The sequence below is a fragment of the Ambystoma mexicanum genome, chromosome 4p, assembly GCF_040938575.1.
Source record: "Ambystoma mexicanum isolate Mex_15411 chromosome 4p, UKY_AmexF1_1, whole genome shotgun sequence".
Lineage (NCBI taxonomy): Eukaryota > Metazoa > Chordata > Amphibia > Caudata > Ambystomatidae > Ambystoma > Ambystoma mexicanum.
This window is the reverse complement of record NC_090927.1, coordinates 383,170,034-383,194,790: the sequence shown is the minus strand read 5'-3', so window position 1 is coordinate 383,194,790 and position 24,757 is coordinate 383,170,034. Positions and strand designations below refer to the sequence as shown.

The following is a 24,757-nucleotide window of genomic DNA, read 5'->3' as shown; positions in this document are numbered from 1 at the left end:
CACTACTTCCTTTGTCTATCATGCTTTCGTGGACCTTACTACACTACTGTCATCTATTCTCACTCCTGTTCATCAAGGCCAGGTTGCTCATGTATGCATCACCAGGACACCTTACTTGCTCTCCCACACCTATTTCGCGCCCTCTACTTCTGACACAGCCCACTGACAGTGATACTGTATACCCTTCACACTATCAGTTACTGCCTCACCATGGGATGCCCTTTGCAATTGGCTAATGAGCACAATTATAACTATGCCCCCATGAACCAGTACCTTAATGCCCCTGCTCTCTGGTTGGAATACTTTGCAGAGAAACCTACACCAAATCAACCTTGCTCCCTCCACATTAGAAACAAGAGACTAGGATCTAGGTTCTGTCACGTAAACAGCCGTACTAACAATCTCACTCACACTATGCCCAAACTCCCCTCCCCTAGTCTCAGACCTCATGCAATGTTTACTCCCATTCCTAACACCAACCTCAAAACTGCAGCCCTGGTAGCCAAAGCTTTGCAGTTCAACGGTGCCCTTATCAATGCCAGATCTCTCCCTGCCCATGCACTAGACAATGCTGACCTTATCACGACCCAAGAGCTTGACTTTATTGCTATATCTGAGACATGGTAACATGCAGCTTCTTCTGGACCCGCACTGTCTTTAGTCATACCTCTCCAGATTATAGTATTAGAGGGTGTGGAGTTGCCTTCATTCCTAAAAACTCACTTGGCCTAAGAGCTGTACCTAATGTCAACATTGAGTCTGCTGAATTACTTTCGGTCAAGTTACCACTAACGCCTAACCAAACCGCCACCTTGCACCTTATTTATAGACCACCCGGCCCAGCATCTTCCTTTGCTGATGAGATTTCTACCTTATTACTAGATAAATACAAAACTAACTCGCAAATCATTCAACTAGGAGACCTCAATTTGGGATTCTGTGACCCTAATGACTCTACCGCTATTGACCTTGCTAATACTCTAACTGACTTCGGATTCACTCATCATATCCAAGAACCCACCCACATTAAAGGAAGGGCACTTGACTGGCTAGCCGATACTAATTGCAACATTAGCGTACTCTCTAATGCATGTTGTTTATGGTCAGACCACCATATCATTACCTTTAATATTGAAGCAGCCTCACGCCGCCACCAACGATGGCTCCGGCCCTCCCTACTAGAAATACAAGGGTTATAACTAGAGAGAAATTACTCCTTCTCTTACTCCCCTCCCGTAACAAGGTCACACACTCCTGCTCTGATCCTACAATCCTAGTAGACACATACAACCACTCAATGCTCTCAGCTTTAAACTCGATCACCCCTATTAAACTCAGAAAGTCTAAAGCACAAGTGCATCTTAACTCTTGGTTTACACCTCAGCTAAGAGTGCTCTGCAAAGCTAAACGCTGCGCTGAAAATCGTTGAAAAAGTCATCCGTCCGATGCTCACAAGGATCGTCTTATCCTAGCCACCCTCAACTATAAAGAAGCCATCTTCCATGCTAGAAAAGAGTCATTTAACAATCGTATCATGCAAGCAGACTCGAATACCAAAGAATTATTCAAGATCCTAAAGGAACTTGAATCACCCGCCACACCTCCTGACACTTGTATTAAAGATAGCAAATGGTGTGCAAATATCCAGACAGCCCTACTGAATGAAATCTCATCCCTCCAATCTAAAATTAAAGACAAACAAAGCTGTCTGAAGTTGGATAATTGTCAGTCCATTCCATTAATGACTGTTCCCTTGGTCCCACCTAAGCTCAAACCTTTTGCCTTCTCTCCACTCACCACTGCTGAAGTGGAAGTCATCATCAACAGAATCAAACCTTACAACTGCCAAGGCGATTCTTTCCCTGCCCCATTATTAAGGAATCCGCTCATGACCTTGCCCCTTTTATAACGGCCTTTATTAACTCCTCCTTTAAAACAGGTATTGTTCCTGACAATCTTAAAGACGCTTGGGTGATCCCACTGCTAAAAGAACCATCCTTAGACCTGAGTATACCAACCAATTACAGCCCTATCACCGCCGTCCCTTTCATGCTCAAAACACTAGACTGTGCGCCCTACCTGCAGATTCAAGACTATCTGGAACACAACAACCTCCTCGGTCTAAGACAATCCGGCTTCCGTCCCAGGCACAGGACTGCAACGACGCTGATAGATTTGAATTTTCAAATCTAAGTCCTGAAAGACAATCGGAAATTAGCCTTGCTATTACTTCTAGACCTGTCCGCAGCCTTTGATTTGGTCAATCACCAAATCCTGTGCCAGCACCTCCGTTCTGCCGCCCACTAGAACCTTTACTGACGACTAAAAATCTCTGGGTATGCCCCCCACCCCTGATGTCAGGGCTGGTTTAAACAATTTGGGTTTATTTGAAGATTACTTTGGAGTCCTGATCAAAATTCTGTACAACAAAGACAGGCTTTGGAAATATGTTCCGCCGGGTGAACTCTAATAAAAACAATGTACCTTTTACATCATGATCAGCACTATTACGGTATGTTAAACCTACAAAGTTTCCTAGGAGCTAGGAACATATGCCCTTATTGCCGTCATATATACAGCAACTGCATGGCACACAGATGTCGATTCCATTGTCGCGTGTCAGAGGTGCGGCAGTGTGGCGATTACTGAATCTGGGTTTAAATGCCTCAAGTGCAAAACATTTGCCAGATCTACCCCCTCCGATGCCCCGTGTTGCTCTGTGTCCTCCCCCCACCCCCGCAAATGCCCCGTGTACTCCCCCAGCCCCCTCTGATGGCCCATTGTTGCTCTGTTATGTCCCCCCACCCCCTCTAATGCCCCGCGTTGCTCAGTATAGTCCACCCTCCCCCTCGGATGCCCTGTTTTTCAGCAGTCCCCCCTCCAATGCCCCGTGTGCTTTGTGTAGTCCCCCCACCCCTTCCTTTGCCCCGTGTGCTTTGTGTAGTCCCCCCCTACCCCTTCTTTGCCCCGTGTGCTTTGTGTTTTGCCACCACCCTCTCTATTGCCCCATTGTGTTTCAGGAAGCCCCCCCCTCCGATGCCCTATGTGCTTTTTATATGTTTCAGGCATAGTCATTCGTAGCCGCCTGCCCTCCCCTCATTTCCTTCCGTTCCCTTCCCTTCCCTCCCCTTGTCCTGTTAAAGATCACCACTACTTCAATTGCCTTCAGGCATAGCAATAGTAGCTCCCTGCCTTTTGCAGCCATCTTGCCCTCCCTTGCCCCCGTCTTTTCTTTTTTATCTTCATACTTACTCTTATCATTTGTCCCTTGACCTCTGATAACAGCTTGTCGGTCTCCCCACTTCCCTCCTTGTCCTCTCTTCCCCCTGCCCCCAGACCTACCTTGATTAGTCTTTAACCTTTCAAGATAGTCATTTGTACGGTTCCTCGCCTTATCCCTTCTCTCCACTCCCTCTACCTCACCTTGCCCCCTACAACAATTGTCGTCAGGCATAGTAATGTTACTGCTAGTCTGGTTTCCTTTTTTCCTTCCTTTCCTCTCCCTTATTGTTCCATGCACTTGTACTATCTGATATGATATGATAGTTATTGTTCACATTCTGATTTGTTTCAAGGACCTCGTAAGAATATAACTGTATTCTCCCTTGTTCCCTCCCTCCTTGAAGCGTTTAACATTTTGCATAGGCGCAATACAAATAATGAATCAATCCCAAACCTTCACCTTTATCACATTAGCTAGCATGTGTATGACTATATACAAACAGTTGTTTATAGAGCTGGAAACAATAGCACTCGTACCACCAGACCAGGACCATGGCAAACAAAAACGCTTCTCCATACATTCCATAAAGTGGTTGATGTATGTGTCCAGTCAGGACAATGTACCTATAAAACATGCCCTGCGTGGTGGGGAGAAAAAGATTGGCCCTCATTTTCTAGACGGTTATGCTTATTTGAATGGGGAAGCACGGGCCTCTGTATCTAACTGCTGTTGTTTTCATGGGTGCCTACGCTGCTATAATAAAGATGACTAGAATACCCTGACGGACTGAACCTATGACTGACCACATAGAACAACACTTTAAAATAATAATTTTCTTGAGAACCGCACTTTGCGCGTTATTACACTTTGGCAGCATGAACGGGCAGAGATGCTAAAGAATGATGAGGTGTTAAACAATTTGATCAAACACGAAAATCCATCAGAACTGCGGGATGCTCTTTCCCAATGCCGTTAAGCTCTACCACGAAACAGCGCCCAGTGAAAAGATACATTACTATGACTTTACCAGTCTCTCCCCCTTTTTCAACAATTTAAAACTCTACCCGCTAGGGCATCCCAGCATCATCTATGAAACTTTTGGGTATGTTAAACAGTATTTTGGCCTGATCAAATGTCAAGTGTACACGCCTAAGAAACATTATTTTCCTGTGCTCCCGCAGAGTGTTTCTGAAAAATGAATGTTCCCGCTATGTATGACCTGTCCAAAGACAAAACATACTGATAAATGCACACACAGTGATGAGGAGAGGACATTACTGGTCATCACTGTTGAGCTGGAAGTGGCCTTGCAGAAAGGTTACCAGCTGGGGAGGATTCATGAAATATGGCATTTTGGGAAGGCTACGATACAACTGTTTTGCCATTACGTTAACCTACTCCTGCGTTATAAACAGGAGGCCTTAGGATACCCCGAAAGCTACATGGGCTGCCGCATCCCGGCGGCATTACATAGAGTATTACAAACATCAGGGGATACATTTGAGACCCAAATTCATTGAAAACAACTCCTCCAGACATCAGTTAGCTAAACTTAGTTTAAATTCCTTGTGGGGTAAATTTGTGCAGAAAACCAACCTCCCAAACAACGATTATAACCAACTCTGACAAACTGACCGCTTATCTTTTTGACGCGGGCTAGGACACGTCAAGCTTACAGTTCCAGTTCATAAATGATGAAACAGCGGGTCTCTGTTGGAAGTACCCAACGTGCTCCAATAAATAACATTTTCATTGCATGTATCACAACCACCCATGCCAGTTTGGTGTTGTACAAAATAATGGACGCACTCCAAGAACGCCACGATAGTGAAAGTCATTTTTGTCAGCTCCCCCGGTCTGGGGAACCCTCCACTGGGTGATTATCTGGGCAATTTAACAAGCGAACTAGCTACGGGTATACACATTGTTGAACTTGTTTCTACATGGCCCAAAAACCTATTCATATCAGACTTCCACCTAAGCCATCTACATGCAGGTAAAAAGTATCACTCTGAACATTAGTAACAGTAATTACGTTTGTGAATAAATCTCAGACCCAGGGTCAGGTCCCGGATATATTAAAAACAATAGTGAAACCACTCTAAAAAAATAAAATATCTGGATTCAGCTGTCCTAAAAAACTACCAGCCAGTTGCCGGTCTGATTTGGCAAGCAAAAGTGAAAGTTGTCATTTCAAAATTACAAGCTTTCGTGGACAAAGAGCGACTGCTGGACAAACTTCAATCGGGATATCCGCCAAAGTACGGGACAGAGACTGTGCTGTTGGCAGTGCATGATGAGCTGTGGAGGTTGCGGATCAACTCTTTTGTTGATGCTGGACCTTTACGCTGCCTTCGACACAGGATCATGGAATTTTGTTGGACCATCTCGCGAGAGTACGAAGGGTCTCTGAACAGGCTTCGGAGTGGTTCAGATCCTTCCTGGCGGACGGATCCCTGTGGGTACTATTTGGGGGTTACACTTCTGAACCTATTTTTCTTAGAGGTGGAGTCCCTCAGGGATCATCACTTCCCCCCTGATCTTTCATCTCTATATGCGACCAATCCTAAATATAGTTAAGAGTCATGGATTGAGTTTCCACTCATATGCTGATGACACACAAATACATATTGAGACTAAGAACATTGTAGACGCATTTACCAGAGTTAATCTGTGCCTGGTCGACATTGATCGCCGGATGGCCAACAACCAGCTCCAGCTGAACGCAGCAAAAACTGCGATCGTTTTGCTCGGGCCCAAGCAGCGAGTTGCGAATGCAAAGGAATCTTTCTCTCTGTATATCCTCAGTGAGAAGTTACAATTTACACCCAAAAATTAAGCACTTGGGTTGTGTCTGGCAGGAGAATCTCAGCAGTGAAGCCCCGGTGGGGATTAAGGTCAAGTCAGTTTACTACTCGCTACGGATGCTTAGGAACGTATTACCATTTCTACCATCAGAAGATCATGCGGTTGTTGTGGGGGCCATGACGAATACCCACCTAGACTACCGCAATAGTCTGATGGCGGGTATACATGCCAAGCAGCTATATAGACTGCAGAGGCCCCGAATGCTATGGTGAAACTGGTGGGGCTGATAGGTAAAAAGAATCAGGTGTCACTGCTTCGAAGATCACTGCATTAGCTGGCGGTTGAGGACCAAATTAAATTAGCCTATTTAATTTATAAATGGGTCAAAGGGCTCACACCAGAGTATCTCATTGCCAAAGTTTGTCTATATCACCCTGTCAGAGCATTACACTCAGAAGATAAGCTTCTGCTGAATATTCCACGTACAAAATATGTTTCCAGAGGTGATAGCAGATGTTTTCAGACCCAAAATTTGGAACAGCCTCTCTCTGGAGATTAGGTCTTGGCAGTCACTATTCCAGTGTAGGAAGGATCTTAAAACCTACCTGTTCAAATAGATTTGCTCAGCTCAGGATCAGCATTTGTACATGTGCCATCTAGTACCTCCTCTTGAGGCTTCCTATGCATCTGCGCCTGTACACTGTTAAGTCTGTTTAGAGCACGGTACAAATGTTAAAAATCAAACAGCATGAAAATCTATTCCGATAGCTTGAAGGAGCTTGTGCAGGAGTACTCTTTATAAAAAACACAACCAAAAATATTGTGGTCCAGCAACCATCCATAATGCGTGAGAAAAAAACAATGGGAGATTAGTACCCAAATGCTGCAAAAAAGCCTTGAGGCTAGTATTTGATAAGCACGTGCTCACCTCAGATTACAAGACATTACCCTACGGTTATTGAAAAGAGCATCACGTATGATGGAAACCTGGTTACTACACCCTTTTTTCCATGCGTATTAGCTGGACCTTGTAGCTGCGGTAAAATCTATTTTATTAAACAGCTTTTAGAAAATACCCCCACGGTCATGACAGCCATGCATGATAACCTTGTGCGGTTCTACTCATGATGGCAAACCCTGTATAACGGTATGGCGGCTAAATTGCCTCAACTGAAATTTGTGGAAGGTTTACCAGATTCTCTGAATGATTATCGTTTGCTACCTCCGGACCTTGTCAATATTTTCATCATAGATGATTTGATGATGGAAGGTGGGCATAGTTCTGAACTAGAAAAGGCATTCACTCAGTATTCCCACCGACGTAACATCAGCATCTGTTACATTGTTCCGAATATTTTCTACTGAGGAAAGGGCAACCGCTCAATAACATTAAATGCCAGTTATATAGTGCTGTTTAAAAAAACCCTAGAGATAAACATTAGCGCACTGTCCTAGCAAGACAAATGTCACACCCGAATTTATCTGGAGGCTTTTGAAGACGCTACTCTGAAACCTTATGGTTACCTTCTGGTGGATCTAAAAAAAACTATGGAGGACTACAGATTGAGGACTGGGTTTTTCCCACCTGATCTACCTGCGATTTACATACCAAAGGCTTCTAGAAAACCCCAGTGAAAAACAATCACCCCTCATTAGTGGTGACAAACCGCTACCATGACGGCCCGAATACGTAGAAACTTTGTTCTCCTTAAAATGCTAGTAACAGCACCACCACCACAACAACAAAAGGCTGTTCTGTGCTCAGCCTCTGGTGACCTAGTATCAGGTATAGCTGAGATTGCCTTTAACGCCGTAAAGGGGAACATTTCGGTATCCATCTGCCAATTGGGAGAAATAAAAATAAGCGCCTCCTCAAGAAACTGGGTAACAAGAGGTCATCCATATAAACTAAAAGAAAACTTTCAAAATAATCTAGGGGTTTTATAGAAGCACTACTAGATTTTGCATTGCCTTTGATCACCAGGCTTCTAGGGGGGTGGTTAATGGAATACGGCTAAAAGATGTATTTGGTTGACAGACACTAGTTGAAAGTTTAAGTACTCAGAACCATCAAGAACCGGATATTTCCGACTGTGAAATGCGAGAGGTTCTAAGACACCATGATTTATCAGACTACAACAAGGTGACCAGCTATTCAACTATTATCCAAAAATACTTTAGACAGGCAGAAAATGAGAAGAATAAACCAACATTGTACATGCCCCCTAAAGATCCTGCAAGTAGCACGAAACCACCCATATGCGGCCCGGCTCCGGATCCTATTGTGATGGAAGTACTGGACACCATTAACCCCAGTTATGAAAATGACAAACTCTTGCTAACAAAATGGGGCATGAAAAGGACATGTCAACCTGGAATGGCAAGGGGACATTTGTTTATAAAGGATCAGTTGTAAAAGGTTCAAGCGTTCAAGATTTAGTTTGCAGCATTGCCAACCATATGGCCTTTGGAAGACACAAAATCTAGAGGGTGGAACCTGTTTATGCAAGCCGCTGCCGATTTTTAACATACAAGCCACATATGGGGCATCGTGAACTGCTCGAAATCTTAAAAAAGACTGAGGTTAAACCCGGAAAAAAAAAACCTAGTACTTTCTAGACAGGTCAATTAAAAAAAGAAAACCAGCAAACGATCAGAATAGCGTGTAGCCCGTTTTTAGTTCAAGAACAGCTTTAACCGCTGTATTATATGAATATGTTTTTATAAGGATCACTGTCCATTCTGTAAAAGAAAGGGTTCTGATTGCAATAATACATTAATACCCAACAAACGTTTTAAGTATAATCATTTAAAATATGGCTATATATGCACGTTTTAAAAATAATAAATAAAATGAGAAAAAAAGGTTTTGCTTAAATTCACAAAATGTTATTTGTATGTGTACGCAGCTTTAAGGTCTAGTAGCATTTATGACAAGAATGAAAGGAAATCACAGACCCTCACAGGGGGTCTGTGATATCCTTGTTCACAAAAGCAGCAACCATCAGATCATTTTGCCTGCATAGGTCTGCATAAACCCCCCGACAGAGAAGGTTTCTCAGACATTTTTTTTATTTTTTTTATTTATAATTCAATACACAAGAGAGTATACACAGTAACATTACTTATAGCCTCTCACAACATGTAAGACACAATATCCCATCCTCCCACCCTTTGTATTCCCCAGTGGGCATTGTTCTCGGGCCTCATTCGGCCTGATCAGGAGGCGAGATTGCTCAGAGTGGAGATCTCTCGCGATCAGGCCTGGCTTATATGTCAGGGCCGGGTAGTTCCGATCATAGTCTAGCACTGGTGCCCAAATGTCGGTAAAACGGTGAAGCAGTCCCGCTTTAGCTGCCATGACCTTTTCGGCTATCGGAATGTCCCAAAGTTTAACCCAGCAGAGGGTCATCAAGAGCTCTTCCGCGGATTTCCAGGTGCGGGCCACCGTGATTTTGGCTGACAACAAAAATTGGGATACTAACGTTGCCCTCCTCCCTGTTATCGGGTAAGAGTCCGGGAGCGGGATCCCTAGGAGGACTTGCTCGGGCGTTAGCGGAATTGCCACTTGGGTGACGTCCTTTATTGTGGCAAGGCATTGGATCCAGAACTCCCTTACCCTGGGGCAGGCCCACCACATGTGGAAGTAAGATCCTGAATGGCCGCAGAGACGCCAGCAGTGAGGGTCCAGGGCCTGCTGGAAGTGATGGAGGCGCGGGGGGGGTTAATACCAGCGCAAAAGCAATTTGTGGGCGCATTAGTGATGCAGCGGGATGCTGTGCACATTCTAGTCCAGATGTCCACCCATGTGTGATCCCATATGGCGTGACCCAGGTCCACCTCCCATTGGGACATATAGGAGGGCTTAGCATGGAAGGGGTCTTCTTGCAGCAGTTTATAGAGGGCCAAAATCTTTCCCCGGGCTGGCAGGTCATTCACTGTCAGCTCTAGTGGGGTAAAGGGTCGTGTTGCCGCCGCTCGGGTCTGGGGGTGGGAGCACCAGTCCCTCAGTTGGGCGTAGGTGAATCTATCTGTCTCCGCTAGCTGGAATGTTGTTTTACATCTTTCGAAAGTGAATGGGCTGTCCCCTTCAAAGAGCTGCCCCAGTGTTTCAAGGCCTCCTGCGACCCAGTTCCTGAAGTTCATTGGGTGGACTCCCGGGGAGAAAGCTAGGTTGAGGAAAATTGGGGAGAAAGCACTCAGGTCTCCCGGGATACCTCCACGTCTGCGGGCCCACTCCCATGCCTTTATCGATTGTTTCGTAGCAGTCAACACTCCTGGCCAGTTCCGGCGTAGTGCGGTGGGAATAAACGGGAGGAAGCTAAGGGGGAGAGGGAGGCGGGATTGTTCGATCTCTTCCCACTTTGGGCGCCCTGTGGCGAGTCCCCATACTTGAAGGTGGGCCAGCTGTGCTTCTATGATATTTGTGGAGGTCTGGCACCCCTAGTCCACCTCGTCTACTGGCCACCATCATTCTTCGAGGGATCTGTGCTTTCTTGCCCTTCCAGATAAAGTCAATCATTTTCCTTTGGAGCCGCTGTAAGGGGGGGGAAGAGGGATTAAGGTTGGGAGGGAGGCACAGGCGTAAAGGAAGCGAGGGGGGAGGTTAATTTTGCATGTAGGGATGTAACCCAACAGAGAGATCTCCTGCGCCTGCCAACGGGTAAGGTCTTTTTCAAATCCTCAAAGAGTGGAGGGAAAGTTAGCCTGGTAAACTTTTGTTGGGTGGGCGGGGATCTGCACCCCAAGTATGGGATCGATTGGGTGCTCCATTGAAAAGGGCTTTGCTTCTCCAGGGCCTCCCTCTCGGCTGGGCTCAGGCCCACTCCAAGAGCAGTTGATTTTTGGAAATTAATGGCGAATCCCGCTACCCTGCCGAAGCCGTGGATTTCGGTCAGGGCCGTCCTCATGGAAACTTTGATGTTTGTGATGGTTAGCAACACATCGTCTGCGTAGAGAGCAATTTTGTGTTGCGCATAACCGATTCTCAGGCCGCTGATCCGGGGGTTTTTGCGAACTCGCTGGGCCAACGGTTCCATGGCCAAAGCGAAGAGCAGGGGGGATAGTGGGCATCCCTGTCTCGTCCTGCATGCGAGAGGGATTGGGTCCGATAGGCGGCCATCAACTCTCAGCCTGGTTTTAGGGGCATGATAGTTCGCTAGGATCATCTTCCTGAAGGTCAGGCCAAAGCCGAAAGCCTCAAGAGTGAGACGCAGATAGGACCATTCCACCTTGTCGAAAGCTTTGGCTGCATCCAGCGCTAGCAGGGCCAGTTGTTGGGAGTCCTGACTGGCGACCTCCATTAGGTCCAGTGCCCTGCGAATGTTGTCTTTTGTCGACCTGTGGTTTATAAACCCCGTTTGATCCGGGTCTATAAAACTCGGAAGGATAGGTGCGAGGTGATTGGCCAAGATCTTGGAGTATATATTGGCGTCCAAGCTCAACAGAGAGATGGGTCTATACAAACTATTTTCTTGGGATCCTTTCCAGGCTTGAGAATGAGGACTGTGATGGACTCCTGCATCGTTGGGGTAGCCGTTCCGGTGGCCGCGAATGAGTTCAAAAGGCGGGTCAGGGGGGCCACTAATTGGGGGCGGAAGAGTTTATAGAAGCGGGTGGAAAATCCATCCGGGCCTGGGTCTCTAGGCTTCAAGCTTTTAATGTCTACCTCCACTTCTTCATTTGTAACAGGCGCTTGAAGTTCTTCTCTCGCCGTCGGAGTCAGGAGCGGGAGAGCCGCCTCTTGGATGTAGGAGCGCTGCTCGTCCAGGTCCCTCGGGACTGCCGTCATTATTTCTGACTGGTGGGCAACCGCCAGTTGTAGTTTCTCGTGATCCGCATACTGGATCGCCCCCCGTGAGTCGCGGAGGCCCAGGATGGTATTTCTGCTCTTCTCCGTAGCTAGCTTATTAACCAGTAGCTTGCTAGCCTTGTTTTTATGGACGTAGTACCATTGGTTTGGTTCTGGTTAGTAAGTTTGCTGTGGCGTCGGCGTAGTATGCCTCGAGCCTCTTCCTTGCCATCTGTAAGACCCTGTAAGATTTTGGGGACCAGCCCTTTCGTTTATGAGTGGCTTCGGCTTTACCAACTTCGGCTTCCAGAATAGCGCGGGTCGCCCGCTTCTTTTTGTGGAATGCAGCGCCTTGGGCGATCAATTCCCCTCTAAGCAATGCTTTCATGGCGTCCCAGGTATTAGCCAGGGATGTGTCCTCGTTGCGGTTTTCAGGTAAGAAGTTTATTGTTCTGGCGATCGAGTCTCTCACTGCCATGTCCCCCAAAACCGGGTCATATAGGCTCCACTGGCGGCGAGGAGGAGGAGGATCTGGGTCATGGAACCGCAGGGTGAGTGAGACTGGAGCGTGGTCCGAGAGGATCCGGGGGCTAATCGTCACGTCGTCTGTGAAGGCCAGGATCTGGGGAGAGGCCAGCAGCAGGTCGATCCTAGAGAAAGTACGGTGCACATATGAATAGAAGGTGTAGTCTTTCTCTTCTGGAGACAGCACCCTCCAGGTGTCAATTGTTACGTTCACCTAGCTCCCACAGAGGCGTCGATCTGAACTGGACAGCTGTGGTCTCCACCAATGTGACGCATCGGGCCGAGATGACGGACTAGACTGGCCCACCTAGCTTAGTTTGCTTGGCCTGTAGGAATATTCTTCTGATGGTTTGAAAAGGTGAGCTCTCCATCCTGCATTGAGCGCAGGGGCGCATTGATAACCAGTTGCTTCACTGGCTCGAAGCAATTGGTGAGTTCCAGAACAATATTGACTCCGAAAAGTATGTAGTTCGTAAGAGTTCAAATGCCTGACTTTCACTCTTGTCCGATTCCTTGCAGATTGCAGCTTGACCCTAGTGAAGAGTTCCTTGTGGCAACCGGTAATAGTCTGGTAAGGATTTGTATTTCCAACACAGTTCGATAAATAATGTCAATATTTAACCTGTTGCTTTCTCCCCTATTCACGCACTGAGAGAAAGTATGAAGTCTCTGGGAAATACCTCCGGCGGTAAAATCAGTTAACTCTAATGTGGTGAGGAGGGTTCCCCTTGATAGTCCCTTTGTTTCACCTTGCTGTACTTTTGTTTCCCCTTAGGGGCCGGGGTTCGGCGAAGATGCAGTGGAAGCTGGGGTTACTAATATTCCTCTGTGTATTCCCTTGGCTCACCTTGCTGTTCTTGTCTACTCCTTAGGTGCCGGAATGCGGCGGGAACATGCAGGAGGATGCGGTGGAATGTGAAGATGCTGCGAAGGCCGGTGAGTTCAGCGCGGCGCTGCAGCAGGCGAGGTGACGCGCATAAAATAACTTCTTTCTTCCAGCTCGAAGGCACGATGGATCGGGAATTCAGGTAAGGATCAAAGGTATTGCTCTTGTTCTAACCTTTTCTCCCTCCTTCTCCCTTTTTCTAGGAGCTCCAAACTCGAGGCGGGCGTGGCAGAAGGCTGGATGCAGACTTGCAGGCACGGTGAGCGTTATGCTGCTGGATGCAGAATAACACGAAGCATGTGCTGCTCTTTGGGCGTGGTTTAAATAGCCTCCAAAGTAGTCCCAGGTAAGTATTCCTCCCCAGCCCTGCCCGAGTAAAAGATAGTCCCTATGTAAAATAGTCCCTTCCAAGCGTAAATGAGAGCGGTTATCCATTGAAGCACTCTGAAAAATGAACAGAGGTGTGGCTGGTAAAAGACATTTTATTTTTATTACAGATATTATACATATAGGGTCTGACACAATATCACCATTTGATATATGTTTTCTGCAGCATTATGAATGGCATACAGTCCCGCTCGTTCACCCCCGCGTATAACCCTGCATGCATACAAGACTGGAAGCATTTAAAAGTTCATACAACTCGCGGTCCTGTAAAGCGTGGCCTTTAATGCTGAAGTAATGTTCATACAGCTGATCCAGGAGCTGTTGCAATACTGCTCGAGGGTGTAGGTAAAGAGAGTCCACATCGTATTTGTACAAATGCTAGTATTCATACATTATAGGCAGCCAGGTGTTGGTACATATGTTACCTATACACATTACACTTTTACAAGGCTGAATACCCTAGGGTGTAGGTACCCGTAGATATTTCAAGGTATTTGGGACGATTTTAGATATTCTCACTTTCAGCATAGCGTATAACAGTTTTATCACACATACATGTTCTGGCTTCAGTTTACGTTCCACAGGCATTGCTTGACCTTTAGAAGGTCTATCCTAGAAACAAATGTACACATCTAAGAAGCAAGTTCATGGTATTTTTTTCTTTAAACTTCTGCCGTGTCGGGCACTCGTTATGGGTTTCCTAAAAATGTATAGTTAACAAAAATCTTTTTGTATTAATCGGGCTACCCAGTTTCTAAAAACCACGGGGCCGGCCACCTGTAAAGATTACATTATTTCCTCAGGATTGTGACAATCGTGTATTTCTTGGAATGCTTTTGATAAAACACTCCAGCATGTATGCGCATGCCCATGCCTTTATAGACTGCTTTAACCAGCTGAAAAACGTCATGAATTCAGCATAAAACATATCCGCCGTATAGCTCTACTGTGATAATGCGGGAGTAGACATTCATGAGCAGCCTGTTGCGGGTCATCGCATTTATGACCCTAGGACCATTGGTAATAATCGCGCTTCAAACATGTTTTCACTACACAGGCTGCAAAAACAGTTAGGGACTCCAAAAGGGTCATAGTTTCCTCTTCTTCATCAGAACTTTCAAAGCGTTTTAAGCAGACATTTCTTACATTTATTACTGCTTTGGGTTGCTGTACTTTCGATAATCTTTTTATCAGCACAGGCAGTTAAAATTGATATTGAATGAAGACTGCAGACTCTCGCAAGGTCAACTTTATCTGCCATTTTCTGCAATTCAAAAAAACAAAGAAGTTTAACTCTTGAATATGTGTTTTTAACATGTTTTCACAACGACGCACACACACAAACACTCCTACATTGTTATATACCAGATTGCACAGGTTAGACCAACCCACTTCCGTCTCCATAGCCTTAGCGATGTCCATAAGCAGCTTGTCTTCATCGGTACACGCTTCTGGATCAGGAGACATGGCAGTCTCTGGAAACAGCTCGTCGAGAATGCCCAGGTCCTCATAAAAGGGCTCTTTAAGAGTCTTGAATAGCCATGTAGTCTTATTCTGTGTAGTCTGCATCACTTATAACAGCATCTACACCATCACCACATTCATCAGCAGCTTTGAAAGGGTGGGAATCGGGCGGCTTCCTATCACCAAGATTCATTAAAAAAAAGGCACCGTCTCAAAATCAGCCTCATACTCCATCCCACTACCAGCGGGGCGTTGCGATTCCTTATCAGCTGCAGGAGTTGCTGGCAGACTTCTTAGCCAGTCTTAGTTTTCAATGGGCAGGAGTCATCATTCCGCATGTTATTCTTAGAGTAGTAGCTGTAAGAGCTTCATGATATCGCTGGTGCTGTGTAAGTAGGATAGTCCGATCTTCAGGAGCCATGTAGAGAGTGTGAGTGTGTGTGTATATATATATATATATATATATATATATATATATATATATATATATATACATATACACACACACACACACACACACACACACACACACACACACACACACACACCGTTCACTCCCCCCCTAGCGGCGGCAGTGTGCCTACATCTCCACAGCGCCCCTGGCGCACCATGACACATTTCAGGGTCAAAAGTGCCCTGCCTACTTCACACCTCCCCCAAACATCACAAGTTAATGCCTGCATCATCTCTCAGCACCCTGTAAACCAAGTCTCACACTTCTGGGGTCATGGGGACATACCTGTGGGGGTCAAACACACCATCTACATCCTTGACGCATTATATTGCCACACCATAAAGCGGTGCAAAGGGTACACACACAGGGCTTCACACAGATTACTACCGTGTCAAAATAGTAAAACCACGTACCCACAACCTAGAGGGTGGGCCTTCCGGGTGCATCACATATTGTCAGATCCGGGCTAGGCCGACCAACAATGCTGGGCTTCCAGTGGACCCCACACCATGGTGTCCGGTTAAAGGTGCGAATACAAAAAGGTTTGAATGCAATAGGATCGGGTCAATAGGACCGAAAACAAAAAAGGTACATTTTTTTTAAATTATATATATTTTTTTGGGTTTCCGTTTAGGTAAAAAAAAAAGTGGTTTTACCACGAAAACAGGGGTTGGGGGGACCCCCCTCCTTCACCCCCCCAAAAAAATATGTAAAAAATATATTTAAAAAAAAAAAAAATATGAACCTTTTGTTTTCGGTCCTTTTGATTCGAACCTTTAACCTATAACCCCCCACGATGCAACTTCCAGGATATATGTTAGGGTGGGGGTTCCAGATCAACCCCCTATTGTCACATCCGGAGTAACACTGCAGCTAGGACCGGCCTTCAGGTCAACGCACATATTGTCACATCCAGGATACAACATCCACCAATGCAAGACTTGTGGGCGACCCCCATGAGGTCACTTACGGACTACGGGTTAGTGGGGACTTCCGGGTAACTCCTGGGACTTCACAACCGCGGTAACACTACAGCTAGGGCCAGAGTTCCAGTTTACCCACATCACCTCGCTTCTGGGCTGGGCCTTACGCAGGGCAGGGCTTCCGGGTAACGCCACATGATGTCACTTCCAGAGCTGGACTTCCGCTACGGCAGGACATCCGGGTTAAAGGAGCGTTCCCACCTGTCAACACTTATATTATGGCAAAAGGTATCATATTCTACTGCTGGGCAATTTACTTAGCTTAAGCCTGTGTGATCTCTGTAAAGCTTTTCTGTGATTGGGAGTCCTCTCATCCAGTTCACCGAGGCCCACTGCTGGAATCCTCCTAGGCAGACTTTGCAGTAATCCCCGGACCCTAACTAACTCAAAAATGAACTACTTACTTGTTTGAACAGTCTTCCACAGCAACTCTTGACTTTTTCTGCAACTGAACCCCATTTCACCCTGCCTACAGCTGGCACCACTAGAGTCCCGCTTCTGCCTCTGAGGAAACTCATGCAAAAGAATAGGGAAACACTGCATTAAAAAACAATTCTGCCTCGAAAAATATAACCAGTGTAGCTACTTGTGAAGTGTTAGTTAGTAACTAACAGAGTGAACAGTTACAAACGTTCTGACTTCACTTGAATGTTTGTTGTGCAACTCACCTGTGAATTGGTTGTGCCTCTTCCCAAAAGTAATGCTGCTGGCTTCACTTAACTATTTCTTCCAGAATATTAGTGGGTAAGTTAATCAACTGGGTCTTGCTTCCCTTGACCAGCTATACAGTTTGTCTAAACTAAGTCTGTCTTGGGTTTTACCTATCTAGAATAACATTGTCTCATTCATAAAGTGTAACATTGGGTGTTGCTTTCCCTGGTCTGTTTTATACAGATGCTAAAACAGTCTTAAGTTTATACCTACCTTTAAGTTGCTGATGGCTCATTTAAAAAGTAAATTGGCTGCTTACCTTAGTCGGTGTCCCACTAAACTGAAAGTGCAACTAATGGTATATTACAACACTAGGTTTTACCTGCTTAGAATAGCTTTGTGCCATTCTTAAAAAGTGTTCTATAGGTGGGGCGCTGTTGCGCACGTTCGGAAATGGCTGCCTGATCAGAACGCTCCGGCCCCAGAATCATCCGTTCACTAAAATGATCCTGTTTCGGAGCCCACAACGGGGAGCTGAGCACACCGGAACGTGTGTCAAGGGTAGCAGCATCTGCACTGAAAATCCTGGAACGAGCGGGGCGTTGGTTGCAGAGATACACGGCTCGGCGGTTCCAGCGGGGCGGTGCTGTGGCGCGCGCTGACCCTGGGAACCAGAAGAATACTACTGGGAGCCGCTGACACTCTAGCCAAAGGGCCATAGAGAGCGAAGCCTGCGAAAAACGACCGGAGCTGCGGCGGAGCAACCCAACTTGAGCGGCCATCTACCCTCTCCCTCTCATACCTACACCAGACCCAGCCACAGAGAAACGGTCTGACATCGCGATCACGCGATGAGCGGTGGCTCCCACACCGCGCTGCTGGAAACCTGCGGCTAGAGGCGAGTCAGAACCTGCCCTCACGACACAACTCAGGTAAGGCCGGCCCCTCGCGCGGACACCCCGCGCAGCCCCCTAAGGCCCCCGCTTGACTGCTGGAGCTATACGGCGAGCCGAGTGACGGCTGGACAGCCCGACTCAATGCGGGAGTGCGACAAGGTAGCAGGGGGTGCAGAGATCCCTACGAACTTTACGCAGAGGGCTGGCCTGTGAGGCGGACACATTGAGGGGACAAGGTGAGGCGGATATATCCCTGACTAACTCCTCCAACGACTCCGGTGTATGTGTCATTGAGCCTTGGCTGCAATTTGGCTGCGTTTGACACTACATGTGTGGACCCCAAATTACCCGGGCTGCCTGAACACCCGAAACCACAGGTCAGTGAACAACTACAGGGGCATGGGGAACACTAGGAAGCAAGACAAGATGGCCGCTGGAGTAGGAGCTAAGAAGAAAGGGCCAATGGATTCATATACTAGCGGCCAGGCGGGGGGCAGCGAGATGGAACCGCCGCCGACAACTAATCCTGTGACGAGTGTGGAGAACGGAGACAGGGTTGAATACCTGACCAATTGTAACGCTCACCTGACTCCCACGGGGGCGCTGGCCTGGTTCGCGCTGCTGTGACCTCGTCTAAGGTGATGCGCAGGGTTCGGAACACGGACTGGACTGGGCCCCAGATCTGGCTTGTCTGACTCACAGAAGTATCCTTCTGTAGGTGAGAATAGGGGGTTAACTGTCTGCGGGGTAATGCAATCGGCCTCCCACTTACCCCTCTCTCACCCTCCTCAAAACCCTTCTGTGCTTCCCCGTAGCATCTCACCTTAGGGTCTGGAAGGACGAGCTCTCCATCCTGCTTCTGATGCAGGGGCGCGTTGTTATCCAGTTACGTCACTGGATTTTCGGATGGGTGAGAACCAAACTTACTTGGCTTCCAGGTAAGTTTTTCTATAAGTGGTTCCCCTTGTGTCCATGCATTAATGTTCTAATGCTAGTGTCTTTTTCCCCATAGGGGCCGGGGTACGGAATGCCGGGGAACTGGCACCGACCCGAGGTGAGCGGTGAAATCTTTGTGGAAATCAGGTAAGTCTTTAATGAGTGTTTTGCTAATGTCTTTTCATTCACTCATTAACGCTGATGTCTTTTTCCCCTTAGGGGCCGGGGTCCGAAAATGCCAGGATGCGGCGCGGACCCGAAATGAAAAGGGAATGACCCAACAGGTAAGTCTTGACATGGAGTTTTAGCTTCCCTTTTCCCTTCTTTCTCTCACCTTTGTTCTTGTCTTTCTCCCTAGGCGCAGGGGCGTGACTGCGAATCCGGATGGTCGCTGCTGAACATGGAGGCACCCTGTAAAGGTGAGTAGAATGCGGCGCTGCAGCGATCGATGCGATGTGCTTTTAAAAATAAATGTCTTCCTTTTCAGGATTGTCGGCGAAATGTCTCTGGGATGCAGATTTAGCAGGTGAGGCCTTTTCCTTCTTCTGTTCTCTTGTTCCCTTCCTTTGCAGGTGATTCAGGTGCACCCAAACACTTTCATAATGAGCCTGGCGCCTATGGCGCCAGGACTGACGTTTTCTATGAGCCTGGCGCCGTAGGCGCCAGGACGCTGTCCAAAGGGCCCCTATAAGGGGTTGCTGGGACCTTCCCCGGGGACTTGATGTCCGCTTTCGGGGATGCAGGGCCTGAGCCGGCTCCCCGGGAGCGGGCATCATGACACCAATATAGTCCAAAGTGGCTTTTTATCCCTGAATGTGAAACTGGACATCGTAGCGACCATAGGGACTCTGAAAACCAGAGTTGATAAAGACCTGAGACTAACAGAGGCAGAGAATAGACTTGGAACACGGAAGACACAGTCGCACGACATGACCAAGACATTGCCCAGCTCAGGGAGAACTTGAATAGGCTGCAGAACAAATGCAAGGATTTGGAATCACGCTAAAAAAGGAACAACGTACGCATAGTTGGTGTTCGAGTCATTCGGCAAAGACAAAATGGAAACACGAGTTGAGGCACTCCTCCAAACCCTTTTTGGAGCAAACTCCCTCTCCGATCACTTCTTAGTTGAACGTGCACAGCGCACACTGGCCCCGGTGCCGAAACCTGGAGCGCCGCCCCGCACGATAATTGCAAGAATGCTCAATTATAGGGATAGAGACACGATCCTTCGACTGGCACGGGAGCATGCAACACTACACTACGAGGAAAACCGTATACACATTTACCCGGATTTTGCCACTGGAGTCCAGGCGAATCGTAGGTCATATGAGCCAGTTAAAAAACGAAGAGCAAGACAAGTCCCATATGCACTAATATTCCCAGCCAAGTTACGAATACAATACGGAGGAAGGGCACACTTCTTCGAGACGCCTGCTGCAGCCCAGGCCTATGTGGAGGCCACCATTCCGCTGCCTCCTAAAGATCGCGGACCGGACCAGAACGGGAGACACCCACCTGCAGATGCAGACTGAAACCCAGCTATGTAATACAACACATGCAAGTATGCTTCTGGTTTTGGAACTTCTTGGCCCCCATGAGGGCTCCAAGTACTGAGAAGCGGGCCGTGAGCCGGTCGGGTAGCCTTGTGATGCAACGTATTACCCTCAGGAATGTTCTTAACAGTTGTCAGGGTCCATCGTCAAGTTGGGGCAGATGATGTGGGTGGAGGGAGGGGCGGGGAGCGTGGGTATGTTTTGTACAATTGAAACCACCCAGACGAGTTTAAGTCTCGGGGAATAGCAAGTATGTTTGAAAGTTGTGTGTTAAGTGAAAAATGGTCTCGCAGGCGCCGACGCCACTCAGATGTTAATAAATTGCATAATCAGGGTCGCTACAGTAATCTACAATATGTTCGCATGCAAAATGGGTTAAAAATAAGACTAATGTCATGGAATGTCCGAGGCCTAAACAAGCCAATGAAAGCCAGGAAGGTAGGCAAGTATGTCACCAGGCATGGGCCACACATACTGATGGTGCAAGAAACGTACGCACAGAAATTGGTTAATGAGAACTTAGTGGCTAAATGGGGTAAACTGCAATACTATACCAATTACTCCTCACAGTCTAGAGGCGTGTGCACCCTCATACACCACTCACTGGGCTTTCTTACAAAGGGCCACTTAGCGGACCCAATTGGAAGATATGTGCTGGTCTGGGGGGAAATCACGGGGAAACAAATAACCTTGGTGAATACCTATGGCCCCAACTTAGACGACCCTGGTTTTTACCTACAAATGCTTGAGATCCTTGCTAATCATGATGCGACCACTGTTATATGGGGAGGAGACTTTACTGTTGCGATAGACCAGGCCCTGGATAGATCTTCCAAAGGGAACAGGCCACCTCCCAGAGTAGCATTGACTTTGAAACAGATCCTCTCGCAATTGTCCCCGATTGCTGGTTGGATGGAGTACCCTACAGGCATCAAACGATGTACATTCTACTCCTCTGTGCAAGACAGTGAGTCACGTATAGATTATTGGTATGTGTCCTCAGACATGGCACCAGCGCTGCAAAATTGTGATATCTTGCCCCGTACGCTATCGGACCACTCCCCGGTTATACTGGAGATTTATACTGAAAGAGGCCCCTAGACCGGCGCGAAGATGGAGGATGCCTAGAGGTATACTTAGGGACCCAAATGTTGTCGAAACCCTGCATGAGGAAATCGCCAACTTCTTACAGACAATGTTGGGTCGGTAGCCCAGATATCAACAGTATGGGAAGCCTTTAAAGTCTGGGCGAGAGGGGCCTTGATATCCAAAGCCACTGGTCTATTGAAGGGCATACGCACGGAACTGGAGGGGGTGGAGAGGGAATTGAACGAACTGGAAGAAACTTATAGCCACACACATAGTGGAGACACTGGCCAAAATACATGAACTCCTTAGAGATTTCGACAAGTTAGCAATGCAGGAAATACAATACATGGCAGCCCCGACCCGGGCGCACAGATATGGTGAGGGTAATAAAGCAGGGAAAATGTTGGTCGACTTGGTCAAACAAGAGAAACAAGCAATCCCGATTGCCGCGACCCAAACAGTGCAGAATGAAATAATCACGAGTGAACAAGGAATTAATGACGAATTTGTTAAATATTACAAAAATCTCTATACCAACAGAGATGGGAAATCCCCTTCTGAGATTAGGCACTACCTCGCAGCGCTAGACATTGCCAAGCTCCCAGAGGAGAGCAAATTGATATTAGAGCAGCCCGTTACAGCAGAAGAGCTTACCGAGGCAATCAAGGAGCTCACATCTGGCAAAGCGCTGGGCTCAGATGGACTGAGCGCTGAATTTTATAAAGAGTTTCGGGAGGAGCTGGTCCCGGTGATGTTGGAACTATGGGAGGAGGCCCTGGGTAAGCTAATACTGCCCCCACAATGCGAGAGGCTATAATTACGGTATTGCCTAAACCGAGACACCCGCCACAAGATATAGCATCGTATAGACCCTTATCCCTGATAAATGTGGATGCTAAGATATTTGCAAAGGTGCTGGCGAACCGCATGCTACCCTTTACACCCACGCTGGTACATGCAGACCAAAGTGGGTTTATTCCCTGAAGGTCCACTGCCTTAAACCTGCGTAGATTATTCGGCATAATGGCACAAATTAACCCAAACTAGCAAGCTGTGGCTGTGTCTCTTGATGCCGAGAAAGCGTTTGACTCAGTCTCCTGGGAATACCTCTTCTTGGTGCTTGAGGCGTTCGGAGTGGGCCCCCCACTTTATCAAGTATGTCAAACTGCTATATACTGCCCCTGGGGCGAAAGTATGCACAAATAGAACCATATCTGAGCTGTTCGAACTGGCAAAAGAGGAACCAGACAGGGGTGTCCCTTCTCCCCCATTCTTTTCGCTTTAAGAATAGAACCCATGGCAGCTGCAGTTCGGTTGAGACATAACAACAGGGGCATAACACTGAAAGGAGCCACCCAAATAATATCATTGTACGCGGAGGACACGCTGCTTTATGTCCGCAAACCGGAAAAAAACATTGACCCCATCATGGCAGATATTAACGAATTTGCACAGTATTCCGGCTACACGATAAACAACTTCAAGTCAGAAATATTTCCGCTCACCCCTTCCACGGAAAGCTCCGCTCTGACATGCGGCCTCAAATGGGCGGACCGAAACATTAGATACTTGTGGGTGTTGGTTTCAGGTAATAAGCAAATCCTTTATACGGATAATCATGATCTGCCACTGCAATCAATCAATACCAAACTACAGGTCTGGAGACACCTTCCAATTTCATTGCATGGCAGAATCGCAATCCGTAAAATGATAGTGCTCCCGAAACTGCTATACCTATTTGTAAATATCCCCATATGGCCGGGAAAGGAATTCTTCTCCAGGCTTAGGTCCATGGCGGTGTCGTTTCTCTGGAACAGGGGGGTGGCCAGGATCAGCTGGGAAAAGATGACAGAACCATATGAAACAGGGGGGATAGCAGCGCCAGATTTTGAGCTCTACTGCATAGTGGCGCAGGCTCAGTTCGCAAGGCACTGGTATGATGTAGATAATTCACCACACACCTGGATAGAGGAGTACACCACTGCACCCACAGATATCAAATCAGTCATTTATGATAGAAGACACAGAGATGCATGTGAATTTGACCCTGTGAGCTGCACCGTCAGGGCCTGGGGGGCGATATTTAAAAGACTGAACATAGAAGTGCCATATAACCCCGAGACTCCCCTTTGGAATTATCCAAACATCCCCCCTACATTTGACACCAGTATACAGGAGGCCTGGGACCCTGACAGAGAGATGAAAGTGTGAGGTATGTATATAGAGGGTAAGTTCGCAACCCTTGATGTATTCACAAGAGGCATGGGAGGAGGCCCGCTCCGCATATTACAGTACTATAGAATGAGATCTGCATATCAAGCATGCTGGCCGTCATTCCCTGACGAATCCACCTCTCACCCTTGCACACAACTGGTTACAACACAGGACGGGCTGGGTATCTCCAAATTGTATAAGGTAATAAAGATCCACACTCCCACGGCCAACCGGGTGAAAGAGAAACGGGAAACAGATATGGAAATGCAAATAGCCGACGACAAATGGGGCAGATATTGCGCACTCCCGAAAAAGGTATCCCTCAATGCGGGACTACGCCAGATACAATTCAAGATTCTCAATAGGTTACACTACACGACTGCTAAGGTTGCTAAATTCACACCAGACGATTCAGGCAATTATCCCAAATGTGGGATTCCGCAAGCGGGATCCTATCACATGTATTGGAAATGCCCGGAAGTGGCGCGGTTTTTTGGAGCAGGTGGCCGCCATGTTGACTGATGTCACACAGATTCCTCTGCATTTGTCTCCCCAAAAATATCTGTTCGGGGACATCGGTAAATGCTTGGAGAAAGTCAGAAGACTGTTTAATATATCTTGTATTATTGCTAAGAAATGTATATTGCAAGTATGGAAAAGCTCGAAGCCCCCTACGATTAACAATTTCTTGCGACAACTAACAAACATCAATGAGTGTGAGGAACAATATGTGCTCACCCAACCCAGCACAAGCCGACCGAAGGATATCTGGGGCCCCTTTAGGATATATCTATGTGACATGCTTACGGACAGCGAAACAGATATGTGAACGATAAACTGTTTACCATGTGATGATGCTATTGCTGTAAATTGACCACGGAATGTATTGACTGA

The 24,757-nt window shown here is 47.1% G+C and overlaps 1 protein-coding gene across 2 annotated transcripts in view; it reads right to left on the bottom strand.

The window, feature by feature from the left end:
• Window positions 1-24,757, bottom strand: part of SMC6 (structural maintenance of chromosomes 6) — a 2,412,589-nt gene that overhangs the window by 2,110,097 nt on the left and 277,735 nt on the right. The gene's annotated exons all lie outside the window — the stretch shown is intronic.